Genomic DNA, 13,649 nt, shown 5'->3' on the forward strand with positions numbered 1-13,649 from the left:
GATTCAACTGGCTGTTGCCTGTTTGTAGCTGAGAAAATTCTGCCATCTGCTGGAGAAAAGACAATCCGTTCTGGTTCCTGCAGCTGCGCCTCTTCCTGCATCTCATGTTTTCTTGGCCCATTGTTGTTTCAGTATTTTTAATTTTTTTATTTTTTTTTATTTTTTATTTTTTATTTTTTATTTTTTATTTTTTACTTTTTTATTATTTTTTTATTTTAAAATTTAAGACGGTTTAATTATCCTGCGTGCATGAAAATTTGTGTAATTAATTTGTGTGCATACACATGTTAATATCTTGGGCATTAACTTTGGTTTTTAATTCCCACTTCTGTTTCAGTGAGACAAACATAGCCTAACATAATTTGTACTAATTAGAAGCTGCATGCAGAGAAAAAAAACTTACTTCAGCATCTTCTATTACTTCTTGAGGTATAAGGTGACTTGATCTAGTACATTTCTGAAAAGCAGGGTTTTCATGCTGACTAGAATAGAATAGAAGCAAATTAACTCAGTAGTAGCTCTCCAATCCAGTCCAGCTCATTACTTATCACTTTGCAATTTCCCACTAGTTTATTCCCAGGAAGCAGGACCAGCAGTTCTACCTGTGCCTTTGTCTGGGAACAGAAATGGCTTTTGTCAGCTCTTCAGTATTGCAGGTAGGCCAAACCACTTGAAGAAAGCACTTGTCACAGCAGATGCCTCTTCACACTTTAGAGGCCATCTGAGACTGAAACAAGAAGCCCCTGAACTCCATTAATTGCTGTGAGGTTGGACTCCATTTTTCCTTGAAGTACACAGTAAAGGCAGCGCTGACCCTTGCACTACCTGTCCCTTGCAGCAAAAGGAACGCTGTGCAGGATTGGCATTGGCTGGCTGTGTTGTGGGGGACAAGATATCTCCCCAGGAATCCATTTCTTTGGGACCCTTTTCACAGCCAGCCTTTTTCAAGACCCCAAACCAGTACAGAACATGTGCCTATTACATATTTAAAGCATGGTAACAGTTTCTCTTTGTCCATCTTGCCAACCTGGTGTCTATTTCAACACAGTTCAAGTTGTCTGGAGGATGAACACATTCGGTGACATTCCTGTCTGTCTGAGTGCATCCAATGGCAGACCCTGATTAAACAAGACTGAAGGGATATTTGCCATCCCTGCCACGTGGTGTTTGTGCCCTGTGTTAAGCTCTTACATGCAAGCACACATTCATGCCTGCAAGCTTGATCTTGCATCCTGGCTCCATCTGCCAAGGCTCTGATGGATGCACTGGTTGGAGTCGGAGCAACGTCAATGGCCCTCTCCTATGCTGCTTCTCCTGCAGCACCACCCTGACTCCTGCAGCAAGCCCAGGAGCAAAGACACCAGGGATGCATTCTTGGATGGGTCTGCTGGGGTCACACAGAGCTTGGCTGTATCACAGACACTTACTGCAACTCTACCTACCTTCTAGCCATGTAAATACTACTATTTCTCTTGCAGGTAACTCGAGCTCTTGTGCTGTGATAGAGCATAAGAGAAAACCTGCAGGAAGCTAGGCAGACAGAGAAGTTTTTTCCTCTATTCTTCCTCAGTTTCACTATTTAAGCCCCAAATGTAGTCCCAAATGTAACCCCAATGTCCAACATGTACCCATCTAGACTGACAGTTTTTAAACAGTATTTATAATGATATATAATCTAGGAGTCGAACTCTGCCATAACACTGCAAGTCACAGGTTTAAAAAAAAAACCTATTTTATTCTTTCTACCATATGTAAAGCAAGAAAACCAAGAGCAATGCGACCCCTATTTTGAACACAGTTAGTCATCTGCAGTAATATCATCACAAGAAGCAGAATGACTTATAACCTAATATATATATCTGTCTGCATTATGAAACAGTAAAACAAAAGGGAGCACATGAAAACCCAGGAAGGTAGCTAAAGTATCTTTGATCTCATGTGTTATTTCTCTCCTCAAATACATAAATTAAAATAGTAGGTTTCACTCCGCATTCTGTGCATCTTATACCTAGAATAATAAAACAGAATCATGTAAAAGGACATTTGTCTAATATAGATGCTAACTATGAAGCAGAGAGCACAGTGCCTGTGGAATAGCAGGCCACATAACTTTCTCAGTCTCGTCTGAGAAAGTGGCCTGGGAAATCATGGGGAGGAATTAAAACAATCCTCAGAGACAGAAAGCAGCCTTGCAGGTGCTGTTTGTCTGTTCCTTGTTTCCTTGCAGGAGAAGGTGGAGGGGTGGTGTACACCACTGACCAATGATGGTGATGTGTTAGTTTGCTAACCAATAAGAGTTTTACTTTTCTGTACTTTCACGTATCAGTCTATAAAAGAAGATCTGAGGTAATAAACCTTAAGAAGAGAGAGAGAGGAAGAACTCTCCTGTGCAACTCACAAGAGAGTCTGTGTCATTCTTCTCACCGTTCCAAATAGAGCGACAGTCCAGCAGTCCAAAATCCTTTCTTTGAAAAGGTGAAAATCCATCAAGCCCACTGCTTGTTTCTTCCTGGACAGATTAAAAAAAAAATAAAAAAAAAAAAATAATTCTGCAATGTATCCAAAGATGGAATAATCTAACAATCTAACTCTGGCAGATCATTGAGTTCTAGGGAATTTTCTGCAAAATGGAAGTGAAGCACATGCTGGCGGGGAATGAGGGCTCTGGGAGACTTAATTACAAAGTTACAGCCTGGAGTGGTGGTTGCAAGATGTGTCTCCACTGATTTCTATTCTGTGCACTTGCAGCCACCCAACAGTTACCATAAAATTTCTGCTGGACTAAAATGCATTGGGTGTTAGGCAGGATATTTTCCCTTTTTATAAGATAATGCTGCAGATTAGAATTTCTTTTCATTGTAAAACTAGGTAAGAATATAATGCTCTTGATGCTTTACATTTTAAAAGGAATAGATTCTTCTGATCTAAAGCCACATACAGAATTGAAAAAAAAAAGCTAGAAAAATAGCTTGCACCAGAATAAGTCCCTTGGTGTGCCTAAGGTACTCTAAACAAGAACATTGTAGATTTTCTCAGGGAGTATCAGAAAGAAATACTGTAAATAATTTAAAATGCATATATGCAAGAAAATGCAGGAAGGATGTAAAAATAAAATAAAAAAAAAAACTGGAGAAACAGAACAGCTAATTCTTATGAATTTTAAGTGAGAACAGAAAATCTGCACTAGAACCTTGCTTGCAGACACACCTATATTACAATAAAATTATGGAAATTATGACTTAAACTGGTCTTTCTGATGTAACACCCTTATACAGACACCCACACATATTTTATCAGCTATTTGTTTGGATCATCAACTTGATAAAAATCAACATTAAAAAAATTAAATATTAAACAATTTCTAAAAATGTCATTGACTTCTGTATATGGACAAGACTTGAAATAACTTACTGGGTAGTGCTCAAAACAGCAAAAATCCCTTTTGAGGAATCCATTGCTAATACTTCCATCATTCTGGAAACCAAGGCCAGAGAAAAATGCATTCTCTGTCATAAGCCTATGAGTGAAATGACTAAGCACATCCTTGTTTTATAGCTCTTTGATCACTCTTGCTCCTTAGACACCTATGAACCTGAACGCCACTCAGGTTTATGCATGCAGGGCCACACATCCCCAAAAACTGGGTTTGCAAGAGCTCTAGTGTTTGAGAATTGCAGTCAGAGTCAGGAAATGAGCAAGAGAAGGGTGTCTTTGCTGGCTTGTTTTGGTGCCTGGCCACATGCAGCCCTTACCCAGTAATCAGGAGTGCTGCCTGTACACAGCACAGGGAATGGACCTCCACTGGGGATAAGCAGTAAGTAAACAAAAGGTGCCTTCAGAGATCAAAACAGGTGAAATTTTAAAGGTAACAGATGCTAGTAGAACATTCAGACACTGAAAACGTCCATTCTGTGTCCAAATCGTGTTAAGAAGGTCACCATCATGAAAAATTTGTGAATATTTTAATTAGATTAAAAAACCTGTACCTACCAGTAGAAATGAGAATTCTCACCTGAGCCCACCCTTACAAATTTGCCAGTTTGGAGTCCCTGTCTCCCACAGCCACTCAGTTTAGTCATGCTTCAGCTACAGATGTTTTCCTCTCACCCTTGAGTTCCTTTCCCCACAAACCCTAAGGGTTTCTACTCACCATATTTTTTTCCTATAGCCTTTTCTCTCTCAGACTGCATCCTCCCACATTGCTTGCTCTCTGAAGCTGAGACAATTTTGAATACTCCCCTCATCTGGTGTCTTGCTCCCTCATTCACCCTCTCAAGTAAAAACTTCCTTGAACAAAACTCAACTTATAGCACAACTAATCTACCTTTAATGTGATTTATTACAGACATGATTGTAGAAATACAAGCCCAAAATACTTAACAAACATTTGAAAATAGCTTCCTATTGCCAGCAACAGACTAAGAAGCTGTGAATTCTTCTTTTCTGACTGTTATTTGTAGTAAGCAGGCAAGCACAGGGGTGACTGCAAGTGACCCCAGGCCAAACAGAATGATGGTGAGATTTGCCAGGATATGAACCCATCATCACTAACTGTGAAACACAGAAAAACAGGGAATGAGGATTTCCTGCCTGACACCCTGGGCTTTGGAATAGCTCATTTTCTACCTCAATAGAAGTACAAAATGAAGCAGGCATTTCTTCCTTCAACAGCGTGCTAGCAAAATGATGAGGCATTGGTCTTCCTGCGACTTGAAAGTCTTGTGTTTTTTGGCAAACTCCTTGTTGTTTGAGATGAATTTCCCTGCCATCTCCTAATGAGTTAAAATGCCCAAGGCGCTGAAAGAAATAGCAGGCAGATGGTGCTAGTGATTTATGCATTGCCGGGCACAGAGGATAAGTGAGAGTGCTTATAGGAGCCATCTGCAGCTTCATACACTGATCCTACAGTCCATTCATTATATTTGGGCTTGACAGCAGCAAGAGCAGCCTTCAGTGCACAGGCAGCTGGGAGCTATAGTGGAAGTGTACTAAGATCGGATGTAATGAAGATTTCGAGCTCCCTGGGAAGAGTAGTTTACCTCATCCTTGCTGAGGCAGGAAGCTCCTGCTGAAGGTACCCCAGGGCATCACCCACAGACATAACAGCCTTTTCAGGGTAAAGCTTTCCTCCGAGAAACAGCCATAAATCCCGACATGCTTATTCTTGGAACTTGGGTAAAATCTTTAGATTTTCTATTTAAATATCACAGTCTGTGAAAAAAAGAGGATGCTTTACTTAGCTCTTGGAGATACTGTGAAAATATTTCTGTATTACATTGTTATTCACATGCAAATGTACTCTACAGTGAAATACAATGCATATTGTTTTTGAAAGGCTGGCAGCCCATGTTTTGGGACACACAGGGCATGTGTTTCAAAACTGTTTTTTCTATGCACAGTAGAGATGGGTCCAAATTGTAGTCATTCAGACAAAATTCCCACTGTACCAAAATATTTGACTTAGTTGTTTAGACTTGGAGTTCAGGGTCAGGTCTATCTACTTAACCAGACACTGATCATGAAGGAGTCATGCCTTCATACCATACCTTTCAGATAAGGGTAAAATCCTGGCCCCACGGAATTTAATCAGAAGTTTGACAGGGCTCCTATTTTAGCACTTCAGGATGGAAAGTTTGACGTCTTTTTGTCATCCCTCAGCCCCTGGCTCATGGATCTGGATAAGCAATATCATGTTTGGGACCTGAACCAGAGAGAGGACTATCTGAGTGTATCCCTACAGCTTTTGAAAACTACAGGCTGGAAAACATTGGAACAAATGCAGAAATTTATCAGAGAGACAATTTGTCCTATAATTCAAACACAAAGGGAGGGCCCAGAGGTAAAACACATCTTCATTAGTGCAGACAAATTCTCTTAAAAAATTCTGAGCAAGCTGGGACAGTCCTGATATTGAACAGAAGAGAAAATACAAACAAACACTGGGGCATTAAGGCATTGTGACATTAAGATACCAACTTAGCAAGGGGGAAAATACCCCACACCCCTGAATAACACCCCAAGAATATACTTTTGGGAAAAATGTTTCTGAGCTGCCCTTTACCTAAGGTCTCTGCAAATACATAAATAGAAGGAAAAAAATCTTTGTGCCTCTGAGGCCTTAGGTTAAGATTGCTTAAAAGGGCAAGACATTTTCATAGGCTCACAGGCTGGTATCACAACTAATGTTTGCAACCGTCCATGATTTACAGAGAGAGAAAAAACTGCATAGGTGAGAACTTCCTCTCATTTTCAAGAAAAAGCTTAGATTTCTGGGGACAAAAATAACTTAGCTACCACTTGATTACATTATTGTTCACAAGTGTTTGCACTAGCAGGGTTGGACTACCTGGATGTATTTTGCTTTGTTTTCGGTTTTCACCACACAGGACCACATTGCAGATAAATTTAGTAAGAGGCAGCCTCTCCCTATCATCAATAGGCTAATGGCTGCTTTTAGGAGACACAAAAATTGTATCTGATGGAAGACAGGGGAGGGTATTTAGGGGCAAAACCATTGCACCTAGATTTGGTTTGAATTTATTCAGTAGCATTTTAGAATTTTTCTGTTTAAAATTGTTTAAAAGTAACATTCTCTTTCTAGAATTTTTTTGCATGTGTATGAATAGTGCTATTAACAATTCTATGGCCTGCCTAGCCATTTTTGCAGTACCAGAGAAAACCATGGATATACCAGAAAGAAAAGGTGTTTAAGACCTCTGTTTCAGCTGGGGATGTCATGTGAAATGTTGGGGATATGCAGCCCCAGAGAGGCCTGAAGGGAAGGAGTGGGAAGGGAAGGGAAGGAGAGGGAAGGAGAGGGAAGGAGAGGGAAGGAGAGGGAAGGAGAGGGAAGGAGAGGGAAGGAGAGGGAAGGAGAGGGAAGGAGAGGGAAGGGGAGGGAAGGGGAGGGAAGGGAAGGGAAGGGAAGGGAAGGGAAGGGAAGGGAAGGGAAGGGAAGGGAAGGGAAGGGAAGGGAAGGGAAGGGAAGGGAAGGGAAGGGAAGGGAAGGGAAGGGAAGGGAAGGGAAGGGAAGGGAAGGGAAGGGAAGGGAAGGGAAGGGAAGGGAAGGGAAGGGAAGGGAAGGGAAGGGAAGGGAAGGGAAGGGGCTGCAGACAGGAGAGTGGCAGAGAACAGGCATGACACAAACACTACCTCCCCCTGGGGTGACAATGCATGGCCTGCAGTGAAACAGGAGACTACTATGGAGGCAGGAGAGATGTTTGGCCAAAGCAGAGCATGAGGAATGAAAGGTATCTCTTAGAATGTTTAATTATGTTCTCTCTTTTTTCTGTCCAATACCTGAACCAGTGATCAGTAGCTGCTGCTACCTGGAAGTAAATAAAGTAAGAATTCACTGAGCTGAGAGTGTTTCACCTGAAACAGGACAAAGAGAAAACAAACAAACAAACAATCTACTCTTTGCAATTCCAGGAAATTCAAGCTTGCCTCCCCTGACTTTTTTATTAATCCCAGCAATGGGCTGTTTTTTCAGAGGCTCACAGGCTGCGTACCTACCAGCAGTTACCCTCCCATTTCCCACTTGTGCAGCCCTGCCCTTCACTGTCCCTCTGCACCACATGCTCTCACTTTTCATCCCATCTGCTTTCAGCCCCCAAGTCCACATTTTTTCTGCTGTTCCTATTCGTATGCCTCCCTCTGCTGTCTGTTTTTTTATTCTAGACTTCACAGTTGTATCATTTGTATGATGTACAGCAGTTCAGAGCACATTCTCCCAAGAAGCAGTGCTTTTCTGAGGTGTGCTGGGGAAGGAGCAGGTGGTTTTAGTCATATTCACAGTTATGAGATATTGATCACCCCATTGACTTTACAGGACCCTAGCCATGGAGGCAGGATTGAATTCAGAATCACTACAATTTATTAGAAGTAATCATCTAGGACTCAGCCATTTTTGATTTTGAGAAGAATTGTTTAATAGAGTTATTTGCTAAGTTAAAACTTTCATGAAAAAAAAACAGACTTTGAAACGTTTTTCAGCTTTCAGGATTCAATAAGCTTGGATCCACACCCATTCCCTCTGGTGAAGCTCATAAGGAAGAGGTAGATTCCTTTCTAGTATAAAAGTATAAAAGTACCACAGTGCACAGGTTAGAAATGCACACTGGAGAATAACGTAATAAAGTGTCCAATTGGAATGGTTTTTTTTTCACTCATATGTGTTCATTTTTGAACACATTGAATTGTATTGTATTGAAGAAAACTTCTGCTGTGTGAATGCTTTCCTTCAGCAAATAAATGCTGTAGACTGGCTTGACTTCATGAACTCTCACATTTATTTCAGTAAAGCACATTGAATTAAGGATACTTTTCTATTACCCTTAACCATTGTCTAAAACCCTCAGGAGCCACTGTCATCTTTTCCATTTTGCAATCCAGAAAAATAAAATTCAATATATATTATATTCCCACTTTACAGATGTTGTATGTAGACTGTAACTTTGTACTTACTAAGGCATTACCAAATTTAAAATATATCACATTGACTTTGTCACATTCAGAAAAATTCCTTGGGTAGAGAAAAGGAGGGTAATTCTACATGCTTTGTTCTGATTTATTAATGCCAGCTGTTGCTCATTACCTTGTTATCTGCTAGGGGTTACACATACATAACTTATGATGGGCTATTTCTAGGAAAGTAAAAGGGGTTAAGTGTATTTTCCTTGCTTGCTTTCTTCTCCCCTTCCATCCTTCCAAAGATGGCCACTGTGATTTCCGTTTCACAGGCCTCTAGAATTTCCCTCATCCGTGATAGTGTATATTCTTTTCTGCAAAAAAATAAAGGGCTCAGGACTCAGGCTGTTGCTCATGGACAAGTTTCATGACAGCTGTACACACAGAAATAAAACCTAAGAGGAAAAGACAGCTCAGATATTTCATAAGACAGAAATGCAGAGCTATCTAGGCAACTTCCAACTAGATTTGCAGACAGCAAGGCTACGAGCAGAAAGGGATGACAAGAAGTTTCCTGTAGCTGGGGCAATATGATGAATATACATCATATTTCATTTGTGATGTTTACATCTATAAACAAAGCTCTCAGCATGTCAAGATCAGCCTGTCAAGGACCAGATGTGAGACACTGGCCTTTTATATTAAGGAGATAAGAAAAACATGATGAAGAATCCAAAAGAGAATGGCACGACATGGAAAGGACCTAAAAACACATGGGGTGTGTTACTTTTACGTAGTTTTCTCTGCATCAGGCTTTCTTACAATATAAATGAAGTGTCAGATAACACAGGAGCTGTGTAGTACAAGAGCTGAAAGAGAGAAAATTGCTTAAGTTGCCTTTCCCTGATTAGAAAATGTTTCATAAGCTTCTGACAGACTGGAGACCATGTAATCACAACACACATTTGCAGAGGTGGATGGAGTCTTGATTCAATTGCCCTACTGCTAAATAAAAATCCAAACAAGACTCCGAGAGATGTCTGTGCTTGACACTGAATTAATGAATGTTTGTCTGTGAGAGGAAATCAAATGGGACAGTACACTTTCTTTGACAAAATCCCCCAAGCATTGACTGTATAACTGCCCTGAGCAGTGAATGTATGTTTTGTTTTCAGAAATGATGTGCTGGAGACCAAGCATTTACAAGCTAACTGAACACAGCTATCTGCCAAAAAAAATGAAGGAACTTAGATATGATCAACAGTGCTTAAGGTGAGGCCTGGAAATAGAATGTTTTGTGAATTATGCTTTAAAGGTATACAGTAGAAAGACATAAAACCTACATACATAAAGGGTATGAATCAAGCTGGCAGTCAAGGGTCAGGAGGGAGGCTTACAGCAAGACAGCATCTGCTAAGGACCAGTTGCAGTTCTTGCTTTAACTGAAGCATCCATCTCAACAGCCAGTCACTGGGGGACCACATTGTTACATGTCATGGTCCAGCTGAATGGGCTTGCATAGCCAGCAATCCAAAATAGCTCTGAGAAAAGGGAAGGCCTGGACTCACTCTGAATTAAATCAACTTATTTTTTTCCAAATTTAGGCTATGGAATGGTATTGCATCCAATATAGAAGACAGTTATTGAAAGAAAAAAATTAAGGGTGCAAGAATCATCCCAGGGAACAAAAAGACTTACAAAAGGAAACTGAAAAGAGAGCCTTGGTAAAAAAATCTATAATGAAAGGGCCAGCAGATGTTGCCCACTGACTTGACAAGGGATCAGAAAGAAGCCTCACAGCTATGGAGGTTCCTTTCTCCCTCCACAAGTAGGCTCTGTCCTTTTGAGAGACAGGTTTATGACTTAAAATATATTTATTCCATTCTGTAACAGAGGAAAACACAACATATCAGCAAGAAATTCTGGAAAAGAAGGTTCAACCTGGAACATCCTGATCTTAATGTGTCTATGTCTTCCTTTCTTCCTAAAAAAATTTGGCATATGGTAGAGGAATTGTAGCAATGGGTTTTCCCCAGCCAGCATCTTGGCCCCATGCAACTGCTCACTCACACCCCCCACAGCCCCTCTGTGGGATGGGGAGAGAATCCAAAAGGTGACAATGAGAAAACTTGTGGGTTGAGATAGAGATTTTAATAGGGAAAACAAAAGCCATGCATATAAGCAAAGCAAAAGAAGGAGTTCATTCACTACTTCCCAGCAGCAGGCAGAAAGAACTGACATTCCATACAATGTGAATGTTTTACATCTTCCATGTTTACCATTTGATGGTAGGGTTGATGCATTGCTGTTTTCTATTTCTTCACAACACCAAAATTAACCCGAAGAGTTCTGAGAAAATTTACTGTGTGCAAGCTAAGTGGCAGGTGAAACAGGTGCATTGGGTCTCCTTGCTGGAAGAACTCTCTCTCAACAGGATTATTGGATTAAAATCCTACTGATACAGCTAAATATAATCCTATCAAGCTCAGTTCACTGTACAGGAGAAATGTGAAGTTCTCTGCATGAAAGTTGGAGGCTAAAAACAGACACATGGGGGGAAGGAGCTTCTCCAAGACAGAAGAGAAGCTGATACAGCAGATATTTAAAGAAGACTTGTCAGACAAGAGCATACTGAAAGCTGCAGAAATGACAAACCAGATCAGGGCTAAGAATACTTGAACTGGTGATGCAAAAGAATAAAAATATGCGGGTACTTGAAAAACGCCTGAGTTGAATTAAAAATCCTGTAACATCATGTCCTAAATAACTAAATATAATGCAGAAAATCAGGACTGACATAGCTCATAGAGACAAGCTTAGATCTAAAGGAGGGAGGAACATTCTGCAGTGTCAAGGTCTGTGACAGAATGACTAGTTCTGCATCTAATAAAATAAAAATGTGATCTAACACTGGAAAACTAAGTTTGACTTCTTTTATGTTAGCCCTGTGAATGACTGGGGTAAATGATGGATTACTGCAGCAAAAGTAATTTCCTAAGGATAGCATTTGTAACTGAAGAAATTGAAGACAGTGAGAATTACTGTACTGTAAATAAGGAATACTTCAGATATCTGCCATACAGCTTTTAGAATAAAAGTGGAAATATTTTAAGCTCATTTTTAATTAGTATAAACTTGCTGAATTTAAATGAGAGACTCAAATTATTAGCAATATCAGTGGTTTTAAAGCTTCAAAACATTTGTTCTAAACCAGCTGTGCATTACCAAACTCAATGATAAAAAGGCTACTATTAAACATTGTTTCCTACCACATACAATGTACTTACCACCCAACAGTAATCCATTCTAATTTTAATTAAAATTCTAATTCCACTAATGTCAGAATGCAGATAATTGCAGATAATCTGAGCCACAAAAGCTCAGAGGCCACAGAGCTCATGGCTCTATCAGCAGCACTAAGGCTCTCCCACAGAGGAGAGGCCCAAAACTGAGCTTCTTTCCACCACAACATGCTAAAACCACTCTAAGTGAGCATTTACTGATGAAGTTTTTCGATTTTTTGCCAAACCCCTGCTACTTTTTAATTAAAACCAAAATTTGTTAATTAGAACAATGGTCCCGATTTTAACTTTTACTGCAAAGATTTTTTTTTTAAGCTGACAACAAAAGCCTCTGTTCTCTTTGACAGATGCTGGAAGCTGAAACTTCCCGGAAGTGCAAAGACAGATTCCCTGCAAACATAAAATTGCTATATTTTTCCTCTTAATATTTTTAATACAGTATTTCTGGGGTTTTTTTTCTGGTTTTGTTAATTTCCCCCATGTTGTCAGAGTTCCCTACACCCGTAGGTGTAGGGATTCTCCCATTACTTCAGTCTCTGCTGTTACTTTCAGTCTTTCTCTGTTTTCCTTCACCAGTAAAGCCCCATGTGGCTTGTGCTAACACTAGATAATTAGACAACACCCAGCAGGATTACAGTGAATATCCTCTATCAACGCTGCAAGCATGTTATCTGAGAATAATGCAAATTTTATCTTCTTTTTGAGCACAGCTTGTTTGTGTTCCTATAGCATCTACCAGCCCTAATCATGAACATATCATAATCAAAGATGTGCACAACCACAAAACAAAACATTCTGCCTTTTTGTTGTTCACCTTCAACTCTGAAGTATTTTATCTTGTTTTCTGAGAACAGATGCACTTGGGAACTAACCCTGAGATGGTGGCACTGCCAGAAGCTCCCACACTTCAGGTGCAAGTGGTTCTTCCTGTGGCTCAGCTTCATGTCTAGCACACAGCTCCTCTCTCACCATTTCACCCCTCCTTTCACAAGAGTTGAGTCAGAAAGGAGCAGCTGTGGGTAGCTGAGGTGAAAAGCTTGCTTCAATCTATCATTGCAAATTTTATCCTGTAAGGAAAAAAGGGACCAGATGAACTCTTTGTGGTCCTAAGTGCACTAACAAGCCTTAATGGCTCTCAGCAGCCTCATCTGCAGATTCTACTTACACCCAAAGGCCCAAGAGCTCTATTTAAGCACAGCCATGAGCCTTCAGTCCTTACTTGGGCTGTGTCAGAAGAGTATTAAGTCTGTGCTAGAGTAAGTCTTGATTCAAGCTTCAACCTCTGGCCTGATTTCCTGCCTTGACATCAGCCCGGTCTCATTGCCTTGGTGCTTGCTGGACCTCATCCTAAACACAGCTAAGGGATTTTGCTCCTGGCTTCACCTCACATCTGTCCCTTCGTTGTGATATTGCCTTATGATCTGGGCTTCTGGCTGACTCTCACTGTCTCTTGTCTGTCTGGCTGAGCTGAATGTGAGAGTGGGTCCTGGATGCTGAGGTACCTGCCCTGACAGGTATGTTACCAATTTTGGCTCCCCACTCACCTTTCCCTTAGTCTTGTTCTTGCCATTCCCTGACAACCTCAAACATCAGATCCTCCTTTAAATTACTTGAATCCCTGTTATTTTAAGTGGGTTGGAAGTATGCCCTATTTAAAAGCCTATGTCCAAGATGGAAAGCTGCTTCTTCCCTTCCATGGAGCATTTTTCACATCCTTTTCCTGACCCTCATATTAATAGGATTGATAGTTCTGGTGTTTCTACAGAAAAAAAAACCTAGATAATTATTTTATTCTGCTAGCTGTGGACTTCCTGTTTGTTTATTCCTTGTCACAGATGTCTACACTGCAGGCAAATGCTTTCCCTAGTCCAGAGCATCCAGCTCTGGGGTCTCCAACCTAAGAAGGATCTGGACCTGCTGAAAAAAGTCCAAAGGAAG

Source organism: Cyanistes caeruleus, chromosome 4, assembly GCF_971803275.1.
Source record: "Cyanistes caeruleus chromosome 4, bCyaCae1.hap1.1, whole genome shotgun sequence".
In the NCBI taxonomy this organism is placed as follows: Eukaryota; Metazoa; Chordata; class Aves; order Passeriformes; family Paridae; genus Cyanistes; species Cyanistes caeruleus.